The sequence below is a fragment of the Sus scrofa genome, chromosome 5 (genome assembly GCF_000003025.6).
Source record: "Sus scrofa isolate TJ Tabasco breed Duroc chromosome 5, Sscrofa11.1, whole genome shotgun sequence".
Classification (NCBI taxonomy): domain Eukaryota; kingdom Metazoa; phylum Chordata; class Mammalia; order Artiodactyla; family Suidae; genus Sus; species Sus scrofa.
The window spans coordinates 33,356,237-33,382,416 of record NC_010447.5 but is presented as its reverse complement, the minus strand read 5'-3'; positions in this window follow the sequence as shown (position 1 = coordinate 33,382,416).

Below are 26,180 nucleotides of genomic sequence, written 5' to 3'. Positions count from 1 at the left end.
AGAGTTGGTTCTTAAGCAAGGGGATGTGAGGTCAGGTGCCTAGGAAAACAATGCCCAGTGGGGGGTTCCATACTGAATGGTGACAGATGGAGCCTATCAGATGCAAGAGGCCCACAGAGCAGAGAGGAGAGCCAGTCAATCAGTCCTAGAGTGAGACATGATGCCTGGGACATCCGGAGCTACCACCGTGTCCCAAACAATTAGAATCCACTATTTCTGATTCCTTGAGCCTATTCTCCACCCTAATGTTGGAGTTCTAAAGGACTATATGCCTGCTCGGATTGTTGAATGGGCTTTCCTAAAGCTGTGTATTGTTACACGTAGTGCACATGACCTAAGGCTATCTCAGCAAGCCTCCTCCTTGCAACCTAAAAGTAACCAACTATTACAGACTTGAGTTGTAAATACACATTATGAATATAAATATTGGGTAACAGGGGACTCTTCACTCTAAGAAACCAAATTAAAAAATTAGTAGTATTCACTGCACGAACCTGCTCTGTGTGTTAGCCTTCCTGTACCCTTTGGATAAAATCCAGGACAGGATGTGTAATTTTCTGGTGATTCTTAAGTCATAGAAGTCTTCATTTCCATCCAAACCAATCTCAGTTTAGTACCTTATTGTATGTAAGTCAACAGACTAACAAAACCTTCCAAATGTCAATTAAGGTTAAAGGCTCTCCTCTCCCGAGCTGGGCTGTCAGTAGGCAGGAAGCCTGGTGGAAAGGGGGCTGTCAATGTCTTCGGTCCTTACTCTCCGACTCCACTCTGCCCATTAGTCAGCCCCGCCAGGGACAAAGTAGGGGGACAAGAATCAGGGAAGATTTTACTTCAGTGGCATACCTGTAATGATGGTTTTCTCTAGTCTTCATTGTTACTGAAAGCTAGTTCTCTCTGGTGGGTAAATCCAATGACTAGTCTAAGAGATGAAGGGTAATATGTAAAAATATACATTCCTGGATTTCCCACCATGGCACAGTGGTTAACAAATCTGACTAGGAACCATGAGGTTGCGGGTTCAATCCCCGGCCTTGCTCAGTGGGTTAAGGATCCAACGTTGCCATGAGCTGTGGTGTAGGTTGCAGACATGGCTCAGATCCTGCACTGCGTTGCTGTGGCTCAGGCATAGGCTGGTGGCTACAGCTCCAATTAGACCCCTAGCCTGGGAACCTCCATATGCCGTGGGAGCGGCCCAAGAAATGACAAAAAAAAAAGAATATATATATATATATATATACACATTTCTTAGAAGACAGACCATCTGTACAGCTCCTCAGTTTGAACTCTTCAACATCTTAGAAAGAATCTATGCTTAAGACCTCTGCCTCTAAGAACGTGGAGTTTCATAATCTTTGTTCCAATCATCTCACTTCCCTTCCTTTGAATGCTACAGTGTTTCTTAGGGTTTGCTTTTAAGTATGTTAGTTTTACATGACAACTGAGGCATCTTGTTATCCCCATCAGAGTGCAAAATAAGAAGGCACTCTTCTGCTATTCAAATTCATAACTCAAAGCCTCGCCTATGACAGGAATGATTTCTTTCCTTGCGGGGTTTTTCCTTTATAAGCCAAAAGCTTAGTCTAGTACCTACCCTGTTGCCTCACAGAAAATCTGCTTGGTGCTCTGGAGTTCCTCATTCTCTGTGGCTGTTGCTGAGGTACCTGCACAAAGAGGTGGTCCCTTGTCACGGACATTCTGCAATGCACGTAGAGAGGAGTTTAAGAACACCTATGATAAAGACCTTTGTAAGAGCACTGAAAAAATAAATAAATGTGTGGGTAGATAGATAAGTAAATAAAGAATAAAACTCCTCACCCCATCCCCCACCCCTCTAGAAAAAGAGGCAGTCCAGCACTCTGCCCAGCGTCTCTGCTTTGATGATAAAGGCATAGGTAGTGGTTTCTTTGAAGGGAGCAGGGGGGTGACTGCAAAAGAAAGAAGTGGGCCCGACTCCTGTATGGTAGCATTTTAGTTACATAGCTCTTTCAGCTTGCATGCCTTCTCCATCATTTCCCCAAGGCCACCAACAGTGAGACGGTGGCTGGAAGAGGAGAGTCCCCAACTTCAGGCACAGGTGGAACTATCTCCCATGACAATTCAAGCCCTGGGGAAAAACTGAACCACTAGACCAAACCACCCTCCCCAGCGGTAAGCTTCTCTTTGGGGTTGAGCGCCCTCCTGCTGGGTGGCCTGGATATGTGACCAGTTGCATCCATTCGAGGTGGTATATTAACCTTAAGGAAAGGGGGTTTGTGCCGTTAACCCTCTCCTTTGAATATCCTTGGCTCTTATACCAGTTTGTCCATTTGTTCCCAGCCATCTCTGGGCCCCTCACTAAGAGGGGCCACACAGGTAGAGCTTCCCCTGACACAGGAGACCTTTGCAAGGCACCTGCATGTAGCCCCAGCTAGCAAGAATAGAAAGAAACAAGAGTCATTAAAATAGGCCCATTAAAATAGAGTCATTAAAATAGGCCCATTGTTTATACCTGCATGGCAGTTTCACTTAAATGAGATGGGAGAAGGAAAACAAATATTCTCCCACAGGGGGCATCTTGCCACACATGTAACTGAACCCCTTACACATTTCAAAATGTGCAATGGTTTATGTCAATATTGGTAAGATCTAAACTCCAACATAGACTTACTGCCACTAACCAGGAGTTAGATGTCCAAGAACAGGAGAACACATCCTGGAGCCATCCATGCTGAATGAGCTGGAAAAAAAATGTGAAAACCTGCACCATCTTTCAGGTTGACTAACCTCAAATCAGATCTGTAAAGACTGCACACAGCACACAGCTCACACAGCAATTTGGGGGCCGTTTGCATGCAGGGCCCATTATGACAGCAACACCTCTGCCATCAGTTGAGAGAAATTTCTGACCCAGATGCCAGACATACTGAGTCACCTGTAATTCCCTGCCACCTCCCACTTCTGCCTGCATAAATATGTACGTGTGGTTTCAAGAGGTGATTTAAATAATTTGCCTCTGGGAGATGGTTTAGACCATATATAGAAAGAATGCATTTCATCAACACATACAAAGCTGACCATTTAATGCTTCCCGGAACAAAAAGGATTTTGTCTGTTTGTTGATTTATCCTTTACCTGGTAGTGAAGGACTTGACAGAGAAACTGGCTAACCTAGGCTATTTGCCTTTGAATGTTTTGGGTAGGTAATCTTATCTTAAATGGATGGAACATGGCAGCAATGTAAAATTTTAAACTTAAGAAAAAAAAAAAGCCAGAGAAATACAAGAGCAAGCCTAACATGTCCATTTGGAGCCTGGCTCCAATGGAGATTTGTAAAATATCAAAGATGACAAAGCTCCAAGTCGTGGGACAAATTTAACTTCCCTAATTAAAAACAGCTAATGTAGCATTTGTGTCTTTCTACATTTTCTCCCCTTTTGTATCCTTCTCTACTTTTTATGGGTCGAACTCCAAACTCCTTAACCTGAAATACAGAGACCTTGACAATCCAGCCCCAATTCCCCTTCCAGCTTTATGTCCCATTCCATCATCCCTACAGTCAATCTCATATGACTAACCCACAGTTCCCTATAAATAATATGTAATTTAACACAGTCCACACTGTACACAGGGTGTTTCTTCTACCTAAGAGGCTCTTCCTATCATCCCAACCTGAAAAAAAACTTCTCTTCAAGGTCACTCCCTCTTCTATGCTCCTGAAACACTTCGTACTTAATTAAATTATACTGTTTTACGGCATCATCTGTGGTTATTTGTTTACTCATCTGTCTCCTCTATTAGCCTTGAGCTCCTGCAGGACAAAGACAGTAGCTCATTCTCTACTTTTGCCCTGAGCCCAGCAGTGCCTGGTGCAAAGTATCCATCCAACAAATATATGTTCATCAGTGTAGGCTATTGAGAATCAACAACTTGCTGAACAACCCCTTTTCCTGACCCAGAAGCAAAGCACTCAGCACCATGGTTAGCCTGGTGGGGTTCTGAGATCAACTGTGTAGGTACCCAGGAGGATATGAAGATGATTTTACACAGAATCAAATGGATATTTATATTCAACCTACTTTGAAGTTTTGGCTCAGTTATAGGATCCAGGCTTCGGTCTTGATCTTGGGAACATACCCTCAACTCATCATTACATCCACACTTTACTCTTGTGTGTCCAAATTTCTGTTTTGATTTATGCCATCCCAAGTGAGAGTCTACCCTTTCCTTCTTTTCTTTTTCTTTTTCTTTCTTTCTTTCTTTCTTTTTTTCTTTTTTTTGCTTTTTAGGGCCACACTTGTGGTTTATGGAAGTTCCCACGCTAGGGGTCGAATCGGAGCTGTAGCTGCCAGCCTGCACCACAGCTACAGTCACGCCAGATCTGAGCCCCATCTGCAACCTACACCACAGCTCACGGCAACACCAGATCCTTACTCCACTGAGTGAGGCCAGGGATCTAAACCTGCAACCTCATGGTTACTAGTCAGATTCGTTTCTACTGAGCCACTACAGGAATTCCTACCCTTTCTTAATGCAATGAAAATAGCAAGATGTCAAGATGCTAGTCAAAAAAAATCACCTTTTATTCCCTAATTATAACAATAGTAGGAACACCCATGCTTGTTTTGCTTCTAGTCCTTGACTTGAAGGTGAGGTTTCTTCAAGTGTGTAAATGATTCTAGTCACAGCTCACTTAGCAGTGGTGTTTTACCTAGAGGCTTCAGTAACAGGGAGCGATGTAGGGGGGTTGGGATGTTTCTAAATCATTGCTTCAAGTGTTTTGATACTCCTCCCATCTAAAAGTAGCATCCAGGTCCCACTCTGAATATGGGCAAGTGTGTGACTACTTTGGCCAATAAATATGACAGAAGTGTTGCTGTGTCCCTTCTGAGGCTAGATCATAGAAGGTCGGGCAGCTTCCCCTTGTTCACTGGAAGGCTGCTCTTGGAACCCTAAGCCACTGTGTAAGAATGATGACTACTCTGAGGCCAAGGATAGCTGCTCCAGTTGACAGACCAGCCTTCCAGTCATTCCGGCCTGGTACCATCTTGTACGCTCTCAACCAGTCTTTCCACTAGCTGACTATTACCAAGTGAGCTCCATCAATGTCAATTGGAACAGAAAAATCACCTAGCTGAGCCCAGTTCAAATTTATGACTGATGTAATAATCATGATAGGTAATAAGATGATATTTTAAGTCACTAAGCTTGGGGGTAGCTTGTCTCGCAACAACAGATAACAGTAACAGAGGTAGACAATGAAATGCCCTGATTCCTTTTATTACTTCCCTTAGCGAAGAAATTAAATTTCTATAGCATTATTGAAGTTACAGATAAATACATTTTTATTTAATTTTTTAATAGAAACTTAAAAACAAGTAAGTGTGGTTTCTAAAATTAAAAGGGACTGTTGCCAGGGGATTTGCAAATGGAGTACTTCTCTTTCCTCATTACAGACTTGGAGCCCATCTCTGGGGATAGATACACACACTTGTGTGATTTCTTAAATATAATAGACAATAGTCACAGTGTCTGTTAATCCCATCTGCTTCCCTGGAAAAGGAAAATTCATTTCATGAGCCTGTCACGGGTTCTCAGGTTCTATGAAAGTGATTTTTCTCTATATCTCCTATAACATAAGCCTAATACCTAGTTTTTTCAAGATTTGCATAGTACCTAATCTATACCTCTAGTAATGCCTACCCCTTTCCACTTTGCATTTTAGTTTATTTGCATAGTAATCAAAGTTTAATTGCAAAGACAGAATGTAGTTAAAACAAAAAGAAGTCCTTTGAGAAATATTAAGTGACTTGCCAAATTGTTAGGGGGATGAAAGAAAAAAGAATTTAGATTGAACTGTACAGCAGAGCCAAGCCACAAGTTTGCTGCTCTGTCCTCTGTGATCAAAAAACTGCTGATTCTGCAATTATATCACCACTACCATGATTGGGAAGCCACAATGATCAGGAAGTCACCATGATCTGGTGACTGTCCCAAACCCGAACCACATCATTTTGGCTGCAGTCTGCACCAGTGGAATAGATGCTATGGACCCCATCTCTGAACACCCACAACCAACAACTCAGTGATCATGGTCACGGGCAGAGAGAGCAGAAGGAGAAGATGTTATGGCTTCTAGTTTGCTTGCGCTTTCTTTGTTTCCTTCAAGCACATATGGGTGGTTGATCCTACATCACATCCAGAACCTAACAGCTATAGGATCTGGAAATGCAGTTTTTGTTCTTGCTTTTTTTTTTTTTCCCCTAACTTTCTAGGCTTGGTCATATTAAAAAAGCACACTTGAAAGAAAGTGGGATGGATGTTGAATGGTACTCTACAATATCATCATAATGTGTTATTTCTTCTAAACTACAAGCAATTTGCATCTACCCTTATGTCCCATCCCCCAAAGCATCTTGCAATTTCTGAGTAGCCAATTGTTTGAGATAAGGAAGGAGAGGCTAATGAGGAAAAAAAAAAGAGGGGTGAATCTTGAAGTTCTGCCGGCCTCTTTCAAGTCTCCACCAGGAAATGGAATCTTTGAAGGCAGGATAATATGACATTAGTCTTAAAATTGCCTCTGTCTTAGATACTCTCCACTTTTCCTGCCTGCTTTCAGGTCCAGTTGCCATTCACCTCACCCTGCTTTGTGTCCTGGGAAGCTGACCGCTAGAGATGGTTTTACCTGGGTTCTTGTGCCCTCTGACTTCTGGCTGGGCTTTGGCAAGGAGGGAGTGTCAGGTTATCTGCTCCCCAGGTTTCTTCTGTCCCAGACTATGGTTTAGCTATGGCTATTTCTCTACCTAAGGTAACTGAGCAGGTGGGCTTGTTGCCTGCTGCGAAACAGAAAGACCAAATCCCCAGGCAATAGTGTTTTTACAGAGAGAAAAATGTTTATGGCAGGGTGACCAATCGAGGAGGCAGGAGGTGATGCTCAGATCTGTCTCCCTGATCAGTGGTTGGGTGGGATATTTATCATGGAAGAGGGGAGGGGCTGGGAAGCGATTGGTGGAAAGTAATTTGTAAGTTTCAAGAGTTCTCTGCAGAGGTGTGACTGTTCGTCATGCCTCCTCAGGGGTTGGCATGTGCAAATTTGGGAAGGAAGAGGGTCCGTAGGTTACCTGTGCTGAATTTTCAGCCTGTGATGTCCAATGCTAACTATTAGTTGTCCTGGTCCCTCAATGTGCAATGCTCAGTGGATGGGGCTGTCAGAAAGTTGTTTCCATATCTGCAGCTTCCCTGAGCTTCATGAGCTCTGTAAAATAAGCTTGGTGTTCTTGGTGTATCATTTTGTTTCTGCCTTATGGGTCTGGGGTGTGTAAAGCACAGAATTGGGTTTCACTAATGCCAGGACCCAAATCAGAGCACCTGTCAGGTGACCCCATACACTGGCCACAGCTCACTGTGGTCTGACAGCTGCTCCTTCTCTTACTCCTTCAAGGCCCATAGTGTTAGTGGCTTCCCACAGATGCTAATCACAGAAGACATCACCGCCTTGAACCTTTGTGGGGGTACTGGTTAACCAGGGTGCTGTGTGTGAGCTGCCAGGGCACAGATTTCAGTGCTGGTTACTGTTTCCGGAGTCCTTCAGCCTGCAGGCTCTCTCACCTCTTCACAGCACCATACTTTCTACGTCCCAAGCTCCACCTGACTTTTTTCCTTTGGCTGAAGCTGGGTCAGCTTCCTCAGGACTAGCGCCCATGGTAACACGAGGCCTCTGTGGCTCCACATAAAGTGTGTTGAGATCAAGGGGACTGGGTCAGAGTGGACAAGGACGGCCATTGGCTGGATTTAACTGCTCAGCGTCACTTCACCTGTAAAGACGACAACCACCTGTCAAGGATTAAATAAGGTTATGTATGTCAAACAGCTGAGTAAATTGTGGACAGTTTTACAAATATTAGCTATTACCTAAGCATTGCCATGCTTGGCACACTTCCCTTTCATCTTTACTATTACGTTTTCCCTTCTGCTAATGAAGTGTCTTATCAGTATTGATATTTTAATGAGTATTGCAATCCTGCTGGTCTAAATCTTTGTTCGGGGAGAGAGGAATTAGCGGGGGGTGGGGGGGGCGGGGAGCCAGACGGAGGTGGCATATAAAAAGTCATTTTCACTCTTAAATAGAAAATACTACCCCAGGGGCCCTAAAATTTCTCACTTATTAACTTGGGATGGAGAATTGGCAGAAAAAGCCATGACTGTGGTTTGCATCTGCGGCAAGTCAGCTGAGACGGTGGCCTTGGGCTGAAATAGATGGTTTAGAGTAATTGTGACAGGATGAAACCAGAGTCAAGTGTGGCCAATCTGTGATTTCCATGGCACTTTGTGCCCCAGTTGTTCCAGATCTCCTCCAGGTCGCAGACAGCTTTCAGGATTTTAGCTAAAAGACTGGCTGGAACAGCTGGACAGCCTGGCAGAGTTTTCATAGGTTTGGAATCCTGACTTTCCATTTTACCAGACAAAGATTCTTTTAAAATATTGAAGGGCTCTAATTACAAGCAATAGAGAGGCCTCTTAAAGGAGGCAAGCTTCAAATAATTATAAGAGATTAAGGTATTTAAAGAATTTACAGGTTTAGGGAGAATGACTTAATTGTATCAGAAAGATTAAGGTTGGGTTATATAATCCAGGTAAATTTCACCAAAAGTTTCTGGGAGACTGTTTACAAAAGACAGTCTACCTAATATAGGTTGAACTATCTAATATAATCAAATATCCCAAATGTGAACTGAGTCATATTAAGCCCCAAAGGAAGTCCTATCTGGACAAAAACGTATGGTGTTCTCCCGCTATGATAGGAATTTATGTCTCAGTGCCTAAAGATAAACAGTTTTAAGAGAACAGGGAAAAAGGTATCCATTCCCTGACAATAGCTATTTAGGGTGCACATCAATCTTCCCTATAAGGAAGAGAGTCAAAATACATCATACCTGGTACAGCACAAGCTCCAACCAAGTAGAGCGGACCCCATTCTGATCTGCCTTGTGGCTGAGCCCGTACATCCCACCTGAGGACCAGCTCTTGTTCATCACCTGCAGTGCTTCCCCAGCCTGCACCGAAACAGTCCGCCATCCAGAGCATTCACCACTTTCCAAAATGAAACCCAAATTCTTTAGGACAGGTTTATTCTTTGCTCTCTACCTTATCCTTTCCACAATCCAAGCAACTTGCAACATCTTGGCAATTCGTAAGAAGGACAAGCACAGCTCCACATAAGCAACGTTATCTTGGACAACATCTGGCCACGGTGAGTCATTGCTCCCATTTCTTGGTGTATGTGGCTGTCCTCACTTTTCAGAGGGTGATGGCAGTAGGCAGCTGAGCAGAATCAAGCCCGTGGAGATGTCACTCATCACCACAAGCCTGGTTACACCGGCCTCCATCCTGATCAGCCCAATAACATTCAAAAACAAAGAGTTCCAGTTACAAGAGAGTCAGCTAGCTCATAGCAAGTAGGTTTTTTGGTTGTTTGGTTTTAAATTGAGCTACTCGTCCATTAAGCCCCTTGTTGGGGCTTTCCTAGCCACCTACGCTTAGCTCTATTTGCAATGACCATAGTAGGCCAAAATCATCTCCTTGCGTGTCTATCTCTGTTGCTACATTTCTTTATGGGCAGATGCCTCGTCTGGTTCTTCTCTGTATCCCCAAGACCTAACCCAGTGCCAGGCACACAACCATGTGTTCAGAAAGTTTGTTGACCTGAACAGAATTAGTCTTAGTGTGAAGTGAAGAAAAAAATTGAAACAGCAATCTCTGGATCTACTCTGTGGTTAATTCAGTTTAAGAAAATAATTACTGGAGTTCCCGTCGTGGCGCAGTGGTTAACGAATCCGACTAGAAACTATGAGATTGCGGGTTCGATCCCTGCCCTTGCTCAGTGGGTTAACGATCCGGCATTGCCGTGAGCTGTGGTGTAGGTTGCAGATGCGGCTTGGATCCCATATTGCTGTGGTTCTGGTGTAGGCCGGTGGCTACAGCTCCGATTCGATCCCTAGCCTGGGAATCTCCATATGCCATGGGAAGCGGCCCTCAAAAAGGCAAAAAGACAAAAAAAAAAAAAAAAAAAGATTATTAATTGATTAAATTAGATTTAATATTTTACAATGATCTACTTCCAGGCTCAGAATTTTTGTAGCTAGTGAGAATGAATTTGACACCCATGGACTGAAGCTCTCAAAGCATGCCTTTAATATTAGATATGAGCACAAACCAAAATTAAACCAATGTAGAGGAAATAGCCTTTAAATTGCTTAGCATTCTCTCTTCTTTAAAGTTACCCTGTAAAATCGTTTGCTTAAAAACAGCCAAGTAATCAGTTTAGTGAGTCTTGTTTAAATGATCTCAGACTAAACTTTTCAAAAAATAAAAGTTATAACTACATTGTAGTTTTAAAAAGAGAGGTAAATCATAGGAAACAATTTTCTCTTTATTTTTTAAAAAATGAATTGATTTTTGGGAGTTCCTGTCGTGGCTCAGTGGTTAACAAATCCGACTGGGAACCATGAGGTTGCGGATTCGATCCCTGGCCTCGCTCAGTGGGTTAAGGATCCTGTGTTGCCATGAGCTGTGGTGTAGGTCGCAGATGTGGCTTGGATCTGGCGTTGCTGTGGCTCTGGCGTAGGCTGGCAGCTACAGCTCTGCTCAGACCCCTAGCCTGGGAACCTCCATATGCCGTGGGTGCGGCCCTAGAAAAGACAAAAAAAAAAAAAATTGATTTTTATTTTAAAAGAAATGTCATTGATGAAAACTGAAAAAATATGGAAAATGGTTAAGAAAAAAAAAAAAATCATCCCTCGAGTTCCTGTCATGGCTCAGTGGAAACAAATCCAACTAGGAACCATGAGGTTGCATGTTCAATCCCTGGCCTTGCTCAGTGAGTTAAGGATCTGGCATTGCCATGAGCTATGGTGTAGGTCGCAGATGTAGCTCCTGGGATCTGGTGTTGCTGTGGCTGTGTGCAGGCCAGCAGCTACAGCAGACCCATAGCCTGGGAACCTCCATATGCCATGCGTGTGGCCCTAAAAAGCAAAAAAAAAAAAAAAAAAGAAAGAAAAAAATCATCCCAGCCTACAGGCCACAAATAGTCGTTGGAAATAGTTTATTTCATTTTAGTCTGGTTTCAATGCATATACGTATTTTTTACATGGTTGTCATTGTATTGTGTACCTGGTTTCATATCTGGCTCTGTTCTACTTAATGTCATAGCTTAAATTTCATTCATAACATAAAATAGTGACACTGATGTGCTCTTGGTCAGGAACCCCTATGGCCTTGCCTTTTTCATATCGCTGAGTGACAAGCTAAGCATTGGATCTTTTTTTTTTTTTTTTTTTTGTCTTTTTGCCATTTCTTGGGCCGCTTCCGCGGCACATGGAGGTTCCCAGGCTAGGGGTCCAATCGGAGCTGTAGCTGCCAGCCTACACCAGAGTTACCGCAACGTGGGATCCGAGCCTCGTCTGTGACCTACACCACAGCTCACGGCAATGCCGGATCGTTAACCCACTGAGCAAGGGCAGGGATCAAACCTGCAACCTCATGGTTCCTAGTCGGATTCGTTAACCACTGCGCCACGACGGGAACTCCTAAGCATTGGATCTTTGTTAGCAGCGCCTGAGCCTGGGTAGAGATTGGCTGGGTTGCCAGGGGTCTCTGGCTTTACACGCACCTGGGCTTTATTTTTTCTTTAATCTGGTTTTCTTTCAAAACGCCTGACTAGTCTTGGATTTACAAGAGGTAAGAAGATACCCAGAGGAGAGCAGCAAATGTGATTAAAAGGATAAATGATGAAGGAAAGAACAGGTTGCTTTTCTCTAGATAGAGAGGGTGGTGACCATGAGGTTCCCAGTGGAACCTGGGAATTAGGATTAACTTGCCCTTCAGTCTTATCCTGGGATCTGCTGTGGCCCTCCCTGCTCCCCACCTGCTCCGTTCCCTGGGAGGATGGCCTGATGCTCCCTGGGCTTTCTTGCCCTCTGACTGGCACTTGTAAATGGGGAGCCCTGACGGGAGATAAGAGGAAAGGAGGAGAGTGACCTTGAGGTATTCATACCCTCATGCCCTCCTTGTGGAGTCACTGCAGGCCAGCGAGCGGTGTCCCTCCACTGATGGCCACACCTCCTGGCAGGCACCCCTCTCCCTGGGGCCCTCCCTTCTCTGGTTTCTGGTAACCAGCTCCCCCATCCCTCGAGTCTTGGACTGAAGGGTAACGGGTGGTTGTGCTCTGTTGTTGCAATCTGGGGGGGCTGCAGTACCCCTTGTGGTTTCCCTACACTCTGCTCATCTTTTAAATAGTCCTCTTATTAAATTCTCCTCAAATTACCCAGTTTGGGGTGGGGGGCGGGGGGCGGGAAGATGACATTTATTTCCTGCCAAGACTCTATTGATAGAAATACTTGAACTACATGGCCCTCTTCCAAGGCGAGAGTTCTTCATTCAGTCTTCAGAATTAAACTCTTACCTGTGCTTCCTTTGCAGGGTCATGTGGGGATAACAAATGTATAAATAACCTATCTCCCGTTCCAGCAAGCAGCTGTTTGTAACAGTTGAGCTGCTGCTGGAGATGATAATGATGATTATAGAATAATGGCTGTTGTCATGCTCCTGGTCAGTGTCCCGGCCAGATCTCCTTCACACAGGGGCCTGAGCCTCAGGACACATCAGCAAGATGGCTTTGGTTCCCATTTCAGAGTTGAAGAAATCAAGTATCTAGAAATTTAGGTAACCTTTACCCAATATCACACAACTAATGCGTCCAATACCTCACCTCCTCCAAATCTTATCTCAGCTGACATTTTCTCAGACTTTTCCTGAGTAGCTGGTAGCTGTTTTTTTTTTTTTTTTTTTGTCCTTCAAATTTTATTTTATGGATGTACAGCTGATTTACAATGTTGTGTTAGTTTCTAGTGTACGGCAAAGTGATTCAGTTATACATCTATGTAATAGTTTGCATTTGCTAATCCCAAACTCCCAATCCATCCCTCCCCTACCTCTCCACTAGCCAGTTCTAACATTTTCTACCCCTTCCCTGCTCTGTCTTCTCAGAACTTTCCACCAGCTAACATACTGTATTTTTTTTTTTTTTGTCTTTTTGCCTTTTCTTGAGCTGCTCCCATGGCATATGGAGGTTCCCAGGCCAGGGGTCAAATAGGAGCTGTAGCCACCGGCCTATGCCAGAGCCACAGCAACTCAGGATCTGAGTTGCGTCTGCAACCTACACCACAGCTCACAGCAACGCCAGATCCTTAACCCACTGAGCAAGGGCAGGGACCGAACCCGCAACTTCTTGGTTCCTAGTCGGATTCGTTAACCACTGCACCACGACGGGAACTCCTTAACATACTGTATTTTTTTTCTCATTTATCTTGTTTAATGTCCATATCATTGCCATTGAATATAAGCTCCATGAGGGCAGGGGATCTTTTATTCATGGCTTCATCCCAGCACTTGAAACAGTTCCTGGCACATAATAGAGCCTTCCTGAATGTTTTTGGATGGGCAAAGGATAAAGTTGGAATTCAGAGCCAGACCTGCCTGACTTGAAGGTCTTTGTTTTTCTTTTCTTTTTCTTTTTTTTTTTAATTTTCCCACTGTACAGCAAGGGGGTCAGGTTATCCTTACATGTATACATTACAATTACATTTTTCCCCCACCCTTTGTTCTGTTGCAACATGAGTATCTAGACATAGTTCTCAATGCTATTCAGCAGGATCTCCTTGTAAATCTATTCTAAGTTGTTTTTCAACAATACCCTCCTTAGCAAGTCATTGTCAAGGTAAATACGGAACAGCTTCAGGGTAAATACACAATAGCCTTAAAAAGAAGAAAAGACAATAGCATTATTTTTGAACTAGATGCCACCATTATGCCACCTGCTATGACTGCACCATAAGAGCCAATGAAGGAAAACAAAATGATGCTCACTCATTTGCTTTAAAAAATATGTTTACTATCAAGACACCCAGACATGTGGTCAGGCTGTGTGGGCTTTGCCAAAATTGAGGTGCCGTTTGGAATGCCATGGAGAAGACTATTGAGCAATGGATCTGGGTGCAGACAGCAGCCACCCACTGTTGGCTTTGTGCAGGTGCTCCCTGAGTGAATGGAGGCTTTCTTCAGGGTCCAGGAAGCTGGATGGGGCAGGCACGTAAGCCGGGCAAGCATGGCCAACTGCGGGGAGTGTGGGTCTGGAAGGGGCAGACATTATGGAATTGAACCTGCATATTACCTTTTGCTGGTTCTTCAGATGACTTATGCTTCACTGCCTATGACACTTACCTAGGAAAAGGGGAGGAAATAAGAGTTCATGAACAGACTGATAGTAAGAAATAAGTGCAATAGAAGGCGCATGCTTTCTAACTACGTATATACCAGGAAAATGGTTATTACCAGATGATTTGAGCATGGACAGTGACCTCAAGTATATAAGCATTTCCTTGCCTACTTTAACACTCACTTTGACCTTGGGCACATTAATCAACCTTTCTGAGCCTTAGTTTCCTCGGTTATGTAGTTGGGTGATAATGGTTTTATCTCATTGTTGCAAAGATCATAGGAGATAATTCTTGTACTTGGCACATAAGAGATGCCCGATGAACTCATGCTCAAAACTGGAGTTATACTGTCCAATAACTGGATTCTAATGGAGTGCTCTGCTAGCCAGAGGAAGTTATTATTTTCTCTAGCACCAGGTCTCCTCATTACAGGGAGAGGCGATTCTGATAGAGGACCTCAGGACATTCACCCACACAAGTTCTGGGACATTGGACATCACCAGGTAACAATGTATCCTACTCATAGGAAGCAGGTAGAATGAAGAGACTGGACTCTTGGTTCTGGTTCTTAAGTGAAGCTTGAAGTTCTCTGGGCGCCCCTTCCCAGAGGCAGCCTCCGTATGTTTCCAAGTCTTCTTGTTAGAGATAATGCCTATTTGCTGATTTACATCTGTTAGAAATATGTTGAAACTTGCCCTTCAGTGTCCCAAATGAGATAGGAAAATTCAGTATGGCTGTCACCAAGAGCCTGTAATTTATTCCCCCAAAAGAAAATAATCAATAAGTCAGAACACCTACCCCTTAGCACCCACCAGGGCCACTGGGCTGACTTGCAGTGCACAACTCCTCCCTGTCTTGTCTGCGTCTAGTCATCTAGATGTTGGTTCCTAGCACATGAGGTATATGCCTTTAAATTGGTTGAACAAGATTTCAAATTCAGCTTCTCAGGGGCACTAGCCACATTTCCAGTGCTCAGTAGCTGTGTATCTAGTGGCTACCATATTGGACAGAGCAAGCATGCACTATTCCATCATTACAGAAACACTTGTGGATGATGCTGCTCCAGAAGGTGGTGCCAACTAGAGGCGCAGATCCATTCAGACAAGTGAAATGTCCCATTTCAGGCCAGAGCTGCCAGCATGGGTGGTAAGATCTGGATGTTGTTTAGCCTTGAATTTCAAGAGGAAATTAATTGATCACAAAATCCTTTCAGCTGGGCTCTTCATGTCCCTGAACTTCCATGTCATTGTGATTAAAAAAAAAGAAGAAAGAAAGAAACATAAGCCCAGAGAAAGGAATCATGCCTGCATTTTATCATATCTTAAGGTAATGGTTCAAATCTCCCTCCAAATCATTTGTCTGCTAAGCAGTAAGTCAAGCACAGACTTGGAATTCTAAAGAATGTCCCTCCAGTTCCTTGCTGAAGGGTCAAAGCGTGTTCCAGTTAAGTAGGAGGAGGTTCTGTTCCTAGCCACAAGAACAGGGTCACACATGGTGTTCCCGTCATGGCAAAGTGGAAACAAATCCGACTAGGAACCATGAGGTTGCAGTTTTGATCCCTGGCCTCGCTCAGAGGGTTAAGGATGGGCATTGCTGTGAGCTGTGGTGTAGGTTGCAGATGGGGCTTGGATCCTGCGTTGCTGTGACCAGCAGCTGTAGCTCTGAGGAGACCCCTCGCCTGGGAACCTCCATATGCTGTGGGTGCAGCCCTAAAAAAACAAAAACAAAAACAGGGTCGTAGTCCTAGAGGCCTGGGTACAGTCACAGTCCTAGAGGCTGAGTCACATGACTCAGATCACCACATAGTACCCTATGAGGCTCTCCCTTTTGTCTTCTCCCCCTCAAACTCTTGTCCTTAGTCTTTTTTTTTTTTTTTTTTTTTTTTTTTTGCCTTTTTGTCTTTTTGCCTTTTTTAGGGCCACAGCCAAGGCATATGGAGGTTCCCAGGCAAGAGGTCTAAATGGGGCTGTAGCCACCGGTCTACGCCAGAGCCATAGCAACACCAGACCCGAGCCATGTCTGCAACCTACACCATAGCTCACGGCAATGCCAGATCCTTAACCCACTGAGCAAGGCCAGGGATCGAACCCGTAACCTCATGGTTCCTTGTCGGGACTCATTAACCACTAAGCCACAACAAGAACTCCAACCTGTGGTCATCTTTAAGCCTCTCTATTTCTTTCCCTGTCAGGCCTCCTTTGATAGGCAATCTCCAGCTTGAAATGTGGGTCATTCTCAGCCATTACATGCTCCACCAATGGATAAGGTACAGGAGGTGGGAAGGTCCTTTTTATACCTCTGTGGATTGAACCAGGTATGGGTATCAAAGATTCCCATGGTCATCTGATTGCAGGGCCACAGAATAAGGTATCTAAAAATCACTTCGAATTCTTGCACTATAAAAACAAAACAAAACACAAAAAAACACACAGGCAAAAATAAAATCGCCTCATAGTTTGTCAGTGTCTTATTCTGAGTCTCCTTCCCAGGCTTGAGTTAGATTTATTATTTTTTTTAATTTTAATTTTCTTTTTCTTTATGCTTTTTAGGGCTGCACCTGCGGCATTTGGAGGTTCCCAGGCTGAGGGTCGAATTCTAGCTGCCTGTCGACACCACAGCCCCAGCAACGCCAGATCTGAGCTGCATCTGCGACCTCAGCTCATGGCAACCCTGGATCCTTAACCCACTGAGCGAAGCCAGGGATCAAACCCACAACCTCATGGTTCCTAGTCGGATGAATTAATTAATCCCGCTGTGCTACAAGGGGAACTCCCTTGAGTTAGATTTTTTTAAACTGTCCCTTTTGTTACATTAGCCTCTGTAGTAATTGAGTTCCAGGCCACAAGGAATAAGAAGACTTGTTCTGCCACATTAGTGACTTTGACTAACCCACAGGTTCCCAGTGGTAGGGTGCATCCTCAGGGCCAAATAAAATGAGGGAGATTTCTGAATAGAGGCATGGGAGAGTCTTAAATTATACAAGCAAACAAAAAAACGATCCCATTTCCAAATGAAATGAGTTCAAGTAAGGCGGGTGCCCCATAGTTTGGTTAAAGGTCTAGTGACTTCTCCAAGGTTGGGTTTGTGAAGTTCTTTACTTTTTGGAAAAACAGATCAATAGTCCCACAAGCATCTCATTGTGCAATTTATACTTTTCCCGCCAGGCCTTGCTATCATTGGGATAACATGTGCTCACTCACAAGTGAGTGAAAAAGCACACGGTGGCCCAGGGATTGGCCAAACCTGCAAAGTTATGGAAACTGTTCTCCAAATGAAATCTGACCAGACTCCCAGTATGTAAAAGAGCTAGACGTGAAGCTGCTCTGGCTGAAGAGGGGGGTCTCAACCTGTCCCTCGGAGTCTCTGCAGAAACATTGGCAACTCACATTAGACACGTCAATGTCAAGGATGCTTGAATGAGGAAAGGTCACCTTCTGTCACTTACAGAGAAGTTTTATTTTTATTTTTTGTCTTTTTAGGGCCACACCCACGGCACATGGAGGTTCCCAGGCTAGGGGTTGAATCGGAGTTGAAGCCTCTGGCCTATGCCACAGGCACAGCAATGCCAGATCTCAGCTGCCTCTGCGACCTACACCACAGCTCACAGCAATGACGGATCCTTAACCCACTGAACGAGGCCAGGGATCGAACCTGCGTCCTCGTGGATGCTAGTCAGATTCATTTCCGCTGAGCCATGATGAGAACTCCTCACTTACAGTGCAGTTTTAAAAGAGACTGAGCACCATTGTCTTAAGGACAAAGCAACCTCAGGGATCCCAGGATTAAAAAGAATCATTCATCCGCATGTGTCTTGTTCCTCTGCCCCACTCATGCAGAAGAGGAATTCTGTGCAGTTTTGGTGTTGCTTTAATGGGTCATTGCTAGGGCACCTACCTTAGGGCACGAGAGGGCAGCTCTTGCATGTCCAAAAGATCAGTATAAGATGACATGAGATAAAATTTAGAAAAAGAGCAAATATTCATTTTCAATTTACAAACCATTTTATAAATTATTACTAGGTATCACCTTTGCATTCAATTTTAAAAGACGTAGTTATTTCCATATTAGGAGAAGAAGAAGATATTGGTGCCAAGGACAGCTACAGGACACTAGTAAAAAAAAAAAAAAATGATCACGGGAGTTTTATGGTATTCTTAGAGGTGACTTTCATGCCCGAAGAAGATTACTGAAGGCCTTTTCTGTTTTTCTTTACATTTTAAATTATAATCCTAAAAGCTTTGTTCTATCTTAAGATTTCAACTTGTAAATCTTATTATTGCATTTACAAATCCAGCAGAGTTCAATAGTCACTTTTAACAGCGCTTGTACAACTTAATTAAATAATCTTTTAAGCATTTAAAATTATATCTGTAACTTAAATATATTTAAATTTTGTGCTTTACATTGTTATCAAACATATCTTACATAAGTCTTATAACCTACTAAATTTAAATTTACAAAATGGTTAAAATTAAGTTCTTTTAATTATCCAGTAATTGCTTATAATCCAAGCGAAATTATCTTATCCTTCTGAGGGCTAAATCAATTAAGTCAATTAACTGTCCTTAAATTGGAATCACAACTTGGCAGATACCTTAATATACCAAATTCTTAAATTCTCCAAGTAGTACTTAAAATACCAAGTATACACAGATTATTCTAAACTTAACATAAAAGTGTAAATATTTGGGGTTTATTTACTTCATCCTTTCTATATTTAATGGTCAGTCTTTCCAATGAGGAAATAATTATGTCCACCCAAACCACAGTGATGTTTTGTCCAAGTGCACTGAGGTTCCCTATTGCACCAGAAAAGCTTCTCTCCAGCTCATAGGACTGATTCTTTTTTTTTTTTTAAATCCTATGGGTCACAGGGAACCTGAACCCTATTAATAGTGGTCATAACAGGAGTCCATAGCTTTCAAAAAGAGGGAGTATGGTGGAGTCTGTTCCTAAGTTTAAATCACAGCTTTACCCAATTCTGCCCTCAAAGATTGGAAATCTGCGACTCCACTAAAATGATAACTCACTATTTCTTTGGCTCTCCTAAGATATAAATGTCATTTAATTCTGCTTGTCTTGAGGGTCAGTCTCATTGGTTACCAATAAAATCATGCTAATAACAAAAAGCAAAAACAAAAGGAAAAGTTTTAGAGAACTGAAAAGTAGTGAAACAAAAGGTTGTACCAGTGAAACAGTGGAATTAAATGCAATTTTAGGGAGTTCCCGTCATGGCTGAGTGGTTAACGAATCTGACTAGGAACAATGAGGTTGTGGGTTCGATCCCTGGCCTCACTCGGTGGGTTAAGGATCCGGCGTTGCCGTGAGCTGTGGTGTAGGTCAGTGGCTACAGCTCTGATTAGACCCCTAGCCTGGGAACCTCCATATGCTTCGGGTGTGGCCCTAGAAAAGACCCCCCCCAAAAAAAGGGTAAATGCAATTTTATGGAGATGCCCTAAACCAAATAATTTTAGGGACATAACACAATCACAGATAAAGAAAATGACTGAAAAGCTAGTAAAATGGACAATATTTCAGACTGCTTAAATCATGGTGTATCATCTAGCAGAACTGTAAACATGGAACTAAAGATTAAGGAAGAAATAATGTTTAAGTCAATGCACCACCTATTACCAGAAACACAGTTTTGTCAGCACTGCTAAATATTTAGCTACATAAATTTATAGCTCTGTACCTGAGCCTGGCTAAATCCAAACAGGAAAGTCCTCTAGGCTGTTATTAGAAAATCCAGGTCACTATTTTGAGTACAGAACATTCTGTTTTTTCACCACAGACTGATTTCCTTAGAAAGTGCACATTTTATGTATTTTATGTACCCATTCATTTTATTCTCTACTTATTTATGCATATGAATTACTACACGTACACCAAATGACCACTGGCTTAGTACGAGTTTTTTTTTTTTTTAAAGTTAAAGTATAGTTGATTTACAATGTTTCTTCAAGTTCTGCTGTACAACAAAGTGACCCAATCACACACATTCCCCTGTGCTGTACAGTAGGGCCCCATTGCCCATCCATTCCAAATTTTACAGTTTGCAGCCAAGAAACCCACAAAATGCCTATCCATCCCACTCCCTCCCCCTTCCCCACTGGGAGCCCCAAGTCTATTCTCCTTGGCCATGATCTGTTTCCATTTTGTTTTTGTTTTTGTTTTTTTAGATAGGATCATCTGTTCCATATTTTAGATTCCACAAATAAGTGATATCATCTGGTATTTGTCTTTTTCTTTCTGGCTTACTTCACTTAGCATGAAAATTTGTTTTTACATCCATGTTGCTGCAAATGGCATTAGTTTGTCTTTTTTATGGCTGAGTAATATTCCATTATATATATATGTACCATTATATTTTCTTAATATAAGTTTAATTCTCAGTCATATCACAGCATAGTGCAGTGTAGGTTGGGGAGGGGTTGGGTTTCTCTTCCGCCCTGACATTTGAGGATCTGAGTTTCTTACATCCAGAGTCCTCTGTTGAATCCTCTGGTGCTCTGGCCAACAGAAGGGGCAGGAAGAGAGCATGGAGAACTCTGGGAGAGGTTTTATAGGCTATGCTTAGAAGTGGTCTCCTTGACTTCTGCCTGCTTTCTATTGGCCAGAACTTCACCACATGGCTTCACCTCCCTGAAAGAGCAGCTACTGGAGCCAGGAGGAAAATAGAAACCGCATGGTGAACAACTAGCCAGTCTCTGCTACATTACATCATAGCTATAGCTTAATATTTAATGCTTCATTCAAGTAAGTAATCAAATCAAAGTTATAATCAGAATACAAATTGATGCAGATAGAACAAAACTGATATAAATTTCATCTTGCATGGCCACACCCTAGCAAGAAAAGTGCTGGTGGTCGTACTCCTATATCACTTAATTTCTTATGCACCACATTTGCACAACTTTCTACAGGAAGAGACCATGTACAATGTTGAAATAGATGCTTGTCAAATAGATACTTGGTTTTGTTTTGTTTCTTTAAAAGAAGACAGTTATGGTCAGCTTTCCAAACAGAAAATACTACTAGATCATAGTGACTTCTTCGTAAGAGCTCATCTTTAAATTATGATCCATTTTAAGAAGTGTGGGGTTTCTAAGAAAGGAGATAATTTATCATGACTCATGTTTTAGGAATAAAACACTTAGCTGGGTGAAGCTTAGGCCAGCAAGAGACCAAAAACATGGAGGTTCCTTCAGGCGACACTGAGTCAGTATGAGTTTGGCCAGTAAGTCCTGGTTTTGAGCCCCTGATGCAACTCTTGCTAGCTGAGACCTTGGACGTATTATCTCTATAAACTTCTGTTTTCTCATCTGTAAAATAGGGATAAGACAACCTTTCAAATAGATGTGAGAATGAAATGTCTATTTTATCCTCACTAGAACTTAAGGTCAGTGAAGCTGGAAACCTCTTCCTAACTGTCCTATTCCTGGTGCATGTTAAGTTCCCAGTACTAAGCCGCCTTAATGATAATTTAATAATAGTTTACTATTAGCATTATCCATCAAACATATCCCAGAAGCAGCTAAAAATTCAAGCTTATAATTCAGGAGTAGTGCACCACTAAGACTCTGGCAAGAGAGGGCCTGGGTTTTGGAGTAATGCTATTCCTGGGGTGATTTAGGGACCAGTCAGTCCACAAACCATTACTGGACCACATGGGTAAGCACAGAAATTGAGAGCAAATTATAGAAACTTCTGAACCAGTTTGGCATCGGTGTATCAGCTGATTAAAGAGGGTATAGATAAGGTAGGGTATGTTTGAAATTGAGGTGGGAGAGGGAGTGGGGTGGACTGGGAATCTGGGGTTAATGCAAACTATTGCATTTGGAATGGATAAGCAATGAGATCCTGCTGTGTAGCACAGGGAACTATATCTAGTCACTTATAACGGAGCATGACGGAGGATAATGTGAGAAAAAGAATGTGATTTGTATGTGTGACTGGGTCACTTTGCTGTACAGCAGAAAATTGACAGAACACTATAAATCAACTATAATGGAAAAAATAAAAATCATTTAAAAAAAAAGAAAAGAAACTGAGTGGGGAGACACATGTGGCGTAGACCGCAGACTATCAAGGACAATAGGACCACTTTTCAACATATGATACTTAAAAAAAACTTTTTTATTGAAGTAAGGTTGTGCAACATTATATATATTACAGGTATGCAGTATAGTGATCCACAATTTTTAAATATTATATTCCATTATGATCATTATAAGATATCAGCTATATTCTCTGTTGTACAGTACATCCTTGTAGCTTATTTTATGCCAAATAGTTTGTATCTCTTAACCCCATACCCTGCCTTTCCCCCACCCCTCTCTCTCTTCCAACTGGTAACCACTGTGTTCTCTATATCAGTGAGTCTGCTGCTTTTTTATTATATTTGCTAGTTTCAACGTATATTTTAGGAGTTCCCGTCGTGGTGCAGTGGTTGACGAATCTGACTAGGAACCATGAGGTTGCAGGTTCAATCCCTGGCCTTGCTCAGTGGGTTAAGGATCCGGCGTTGCCATGAGCTGTAGTGTAGGTTGCAGATGCGGCTCAGATCCTGCGTTGCTGTGGCTCTGGCGTAGGCTGGCGGCTTCAGCTCCAATTCGACCCCTAGCCTGGGAACTTCCATATGCCGCGGGAGCGGCCCTAGAAAAGGCAAAAAAGACCAAAAAAAAAAAAAAAACCCATATATTTTAAGCTTAGTCACCTATTACCCCAGATAGTAAGTAAATGAAAATAAAAGTGAAAGTATTTCTTTATTTTTACATTATTTTTATTACCATTTTCATCTTAAATCAGCTGTTTAATGTATATATTTATATAAATATATAACATGAGAAATGTAGTTATGTGTGGTAAATGTATTAAGATATTTTTAAATCAGAAAAATCTATTTTTTAACCCAACAGCTAAAGTAAGGAAGTAGACTTTATATCATTTACTTTTTAACCCTAATTTATGGATTAGGAGACAAGTTTTACAGGACTTCTTTTTTAAGAAAGGAGACATTTCAAAATGTTGATAGTAGTAAACCAAATGATAACAATAGAATTGATTCTGGAGTTCCCGTCGTGGTGCAGTGGTTAACGAATCCGACTAGGAACCATGAGGTTGCGGGTTCGGTCCCTGCCCTTGCTCAGTGGGTTAACGATCCGGCGTTGCCATGAGCTGTGGTGTAGATTGCAGACGCGGCTCGGATCCCGTGTTGCTGTGGCTCTGGTGTAGGCCAGTGGCTACAGCTCCAATTGGACCCCTAGCCTGGGAACCTCCATATGCCGCGGGAGTGGCCCAAAGAAATAGCAAAAAAGACAAAAAAACAAAAAACAAACAAAAAAAACCAATAGAATTGATTCTAAAAGAAGGGATACCAGAGTTCCCATTGTGGTGCAGCGGAAACCAATCTGACAAGTAACCATGAGATTGTGGGTTCGATCCCTGGCCTTGCTCAGAGGGTCAGGGATGCGGCACTGCTGTGAGCTGTGGTATAGGTCGCAGAGGCAGCTTGGATCTGGCGTCGCTGTGGCTGTGGTGTAGGCTGGCAGCTGCAGTTCTGACTCAGCTCCTAGCCTGGGAACCTCCATATGTTGCAGGTGCAGCCCTAAATAAATAAATAAATGTATATCAAAAGAATCCATACTAGTTTTACTCAGAAGTATGAGCCCTCGTGTACTGTGATCAATTTGTAGCCATCATTAATGATATTGTGCTAAAACTAGAATGGAGTAGAAATGAACCCACTAGTGAAGCAATGAAACCATCAAAACTTAAGTGGCTTTTGTGTATGGAATGTAAGAAATAAGTGAAGAAGAGAATTATTTCAAAGAATACTGAATTTAAAAAGTGACAGAGGCTTGATAAATTAGGAGTTTGGGATTAACAGGTACATGTTAATATATATAAAATAGGTAAACAATAAGGACCTACTGTACAGCATGGGGAATTACTCAATATCTTGTAATAAACTGTAATGGAAAAGAATCTGAAAAAGAATGGATATATGTAGATGCATAAGTGAATCACTTTGCTGTACACCTGAAACTAACATGACATTGCAAATCAATTTTATTTCAACTTAAAAAAAAAAACAACCTGACAGAGGCAGATGTTAACTATTTCACATATGAGCAGCTTTGCAGGCATCTTTATAGAATTGTATTTGGGGTCGCTAAGACCAGACATATGTACAGCTGCCGGAACATGAATGCAAGCCTCGCAGCGATGTTGCCTTGGAAATGTTGGGTGACATGGCAGCAAAGGGGGTAACTCAAATGCCATTTTCCAGTAAAACTAGTTCAACGTATTTGGGGACTGGCTAATGGTGTGGAAGGCTAATTCACAGGAAAAAAGGAAGCCAGCAAAGTTTTTTTCACTGCAACTAGAGGAACGCATAAGCACTGTTAAAAATGGTTGTCCTTTTAGTGTATGTATGATTTAAACATGGTCGTGATAGAAAGAAATAGTCCTTTTATTTTATTGCTTCATGGCTAATAAACACAACTGTGAACTGTATAAAACTATAAAGGATTACGTTGTCCAGAAATGTGTCTGGAGTTAGGATTTTATGTAGGATTATATTCTGATGGCACAGCTGGGATGACTGGAAAGCATTCTGGATTTGTTACCCGGTTTAAGGAGCTGGTGCCAGAATGTAAATCATCGTACTGCTTCCTTCAAAAGTTTCTCTAGAAAAGTCAGCTGAACTAAACAGAAAAATTCATGGATCTGAAATTCCTGTCTTTCCTGGGAAGATAATTTTAATTTCCTCATGATTTCAAAAGATAAATCATTAGAACTGGCTATGGATGAAGGATTCAAATGAATTATGCTCTATTTTTGTATAAACAGTTTAAATGAAAAACCTAAGCTTGCTCAGATTACTCTGAAATTTCTTCTTCCATTCTGTCAAAATACGCCTGTGAGAATAGTTTCCCCACCATGAGTGGTATCAAAACAAACGGAAACAGTTTAGATGTATCCTGCGCCCTACAAGTGGTGTGTGGTCATCAACCCAACCAAGCTTGGAGAGTTAGTAGACAAGCTCATTTGTCTTATTAAAACCCTTAAAAATTGATATCAGTGAGGATACTCAAAGTGTGCATTTAGCATCTAATGGGGAATCCTATGTCATTCATAAATTTTTGTTTAGTTATGACCATGGGTAACCAAGAGTTATAAAAGTAGTAGTGATTGCCTAGGTTAATCACTTGTACACACAAACTTTCAAGAACAATATGCTCAATTTTTGTAATTTTTCCCTTCTCTTATGTTTGTTCTGAGTATATTTATTGAAATGGGAGTTCCCATTGTGGCTCAGTGGGTTAAGAGCCTGACATTGTTTCCATGAAGATGAGGGTTAGATCCTTGGCCTCACTAGGGGGTTAAGGATGTGGCATTGAGGGTGTAGGTCTCAAATGCAGCTCAGATCTGACATTACTGTGGCTGTGGTGTAGGCTGGCAGCTATAGCTCAATTCGATCCCTAGCCTAGGAACTTCCACATACTGCAGGTACATCCCTAAAAAGAAAAAAAGATGTAATTTTATATCTAACAATCTAATAATAAATGAATCTAACATTAAAAAATGAAACCAAGGAGTTCCAATCATGGCACAGTGGAAACGAATCTGACTAGGAACCATGAGGTTCGATCCCTGGCCTCACTCAGTGGATTAAGGATCTGGCATTGCTGTGAGTTGTGGTGTAGGTCACAGACGTGACTCGGATCCCGAGTTGCTGTGGCTCTGGTGTAGGCCGGCAGCTATAACTCTGATTAGACCCCTAGCCTGGGAACTTCCATATGCCATGGGTGTGGCCCTAAAAAAGACAAAAGACAAAAATAAATAAGTAAATAAATAAATAATGAGACTAATAATACAAAAAAAACTTGTAGGAGTTTCCTGGTGGACTAGCAGTTAAGGATT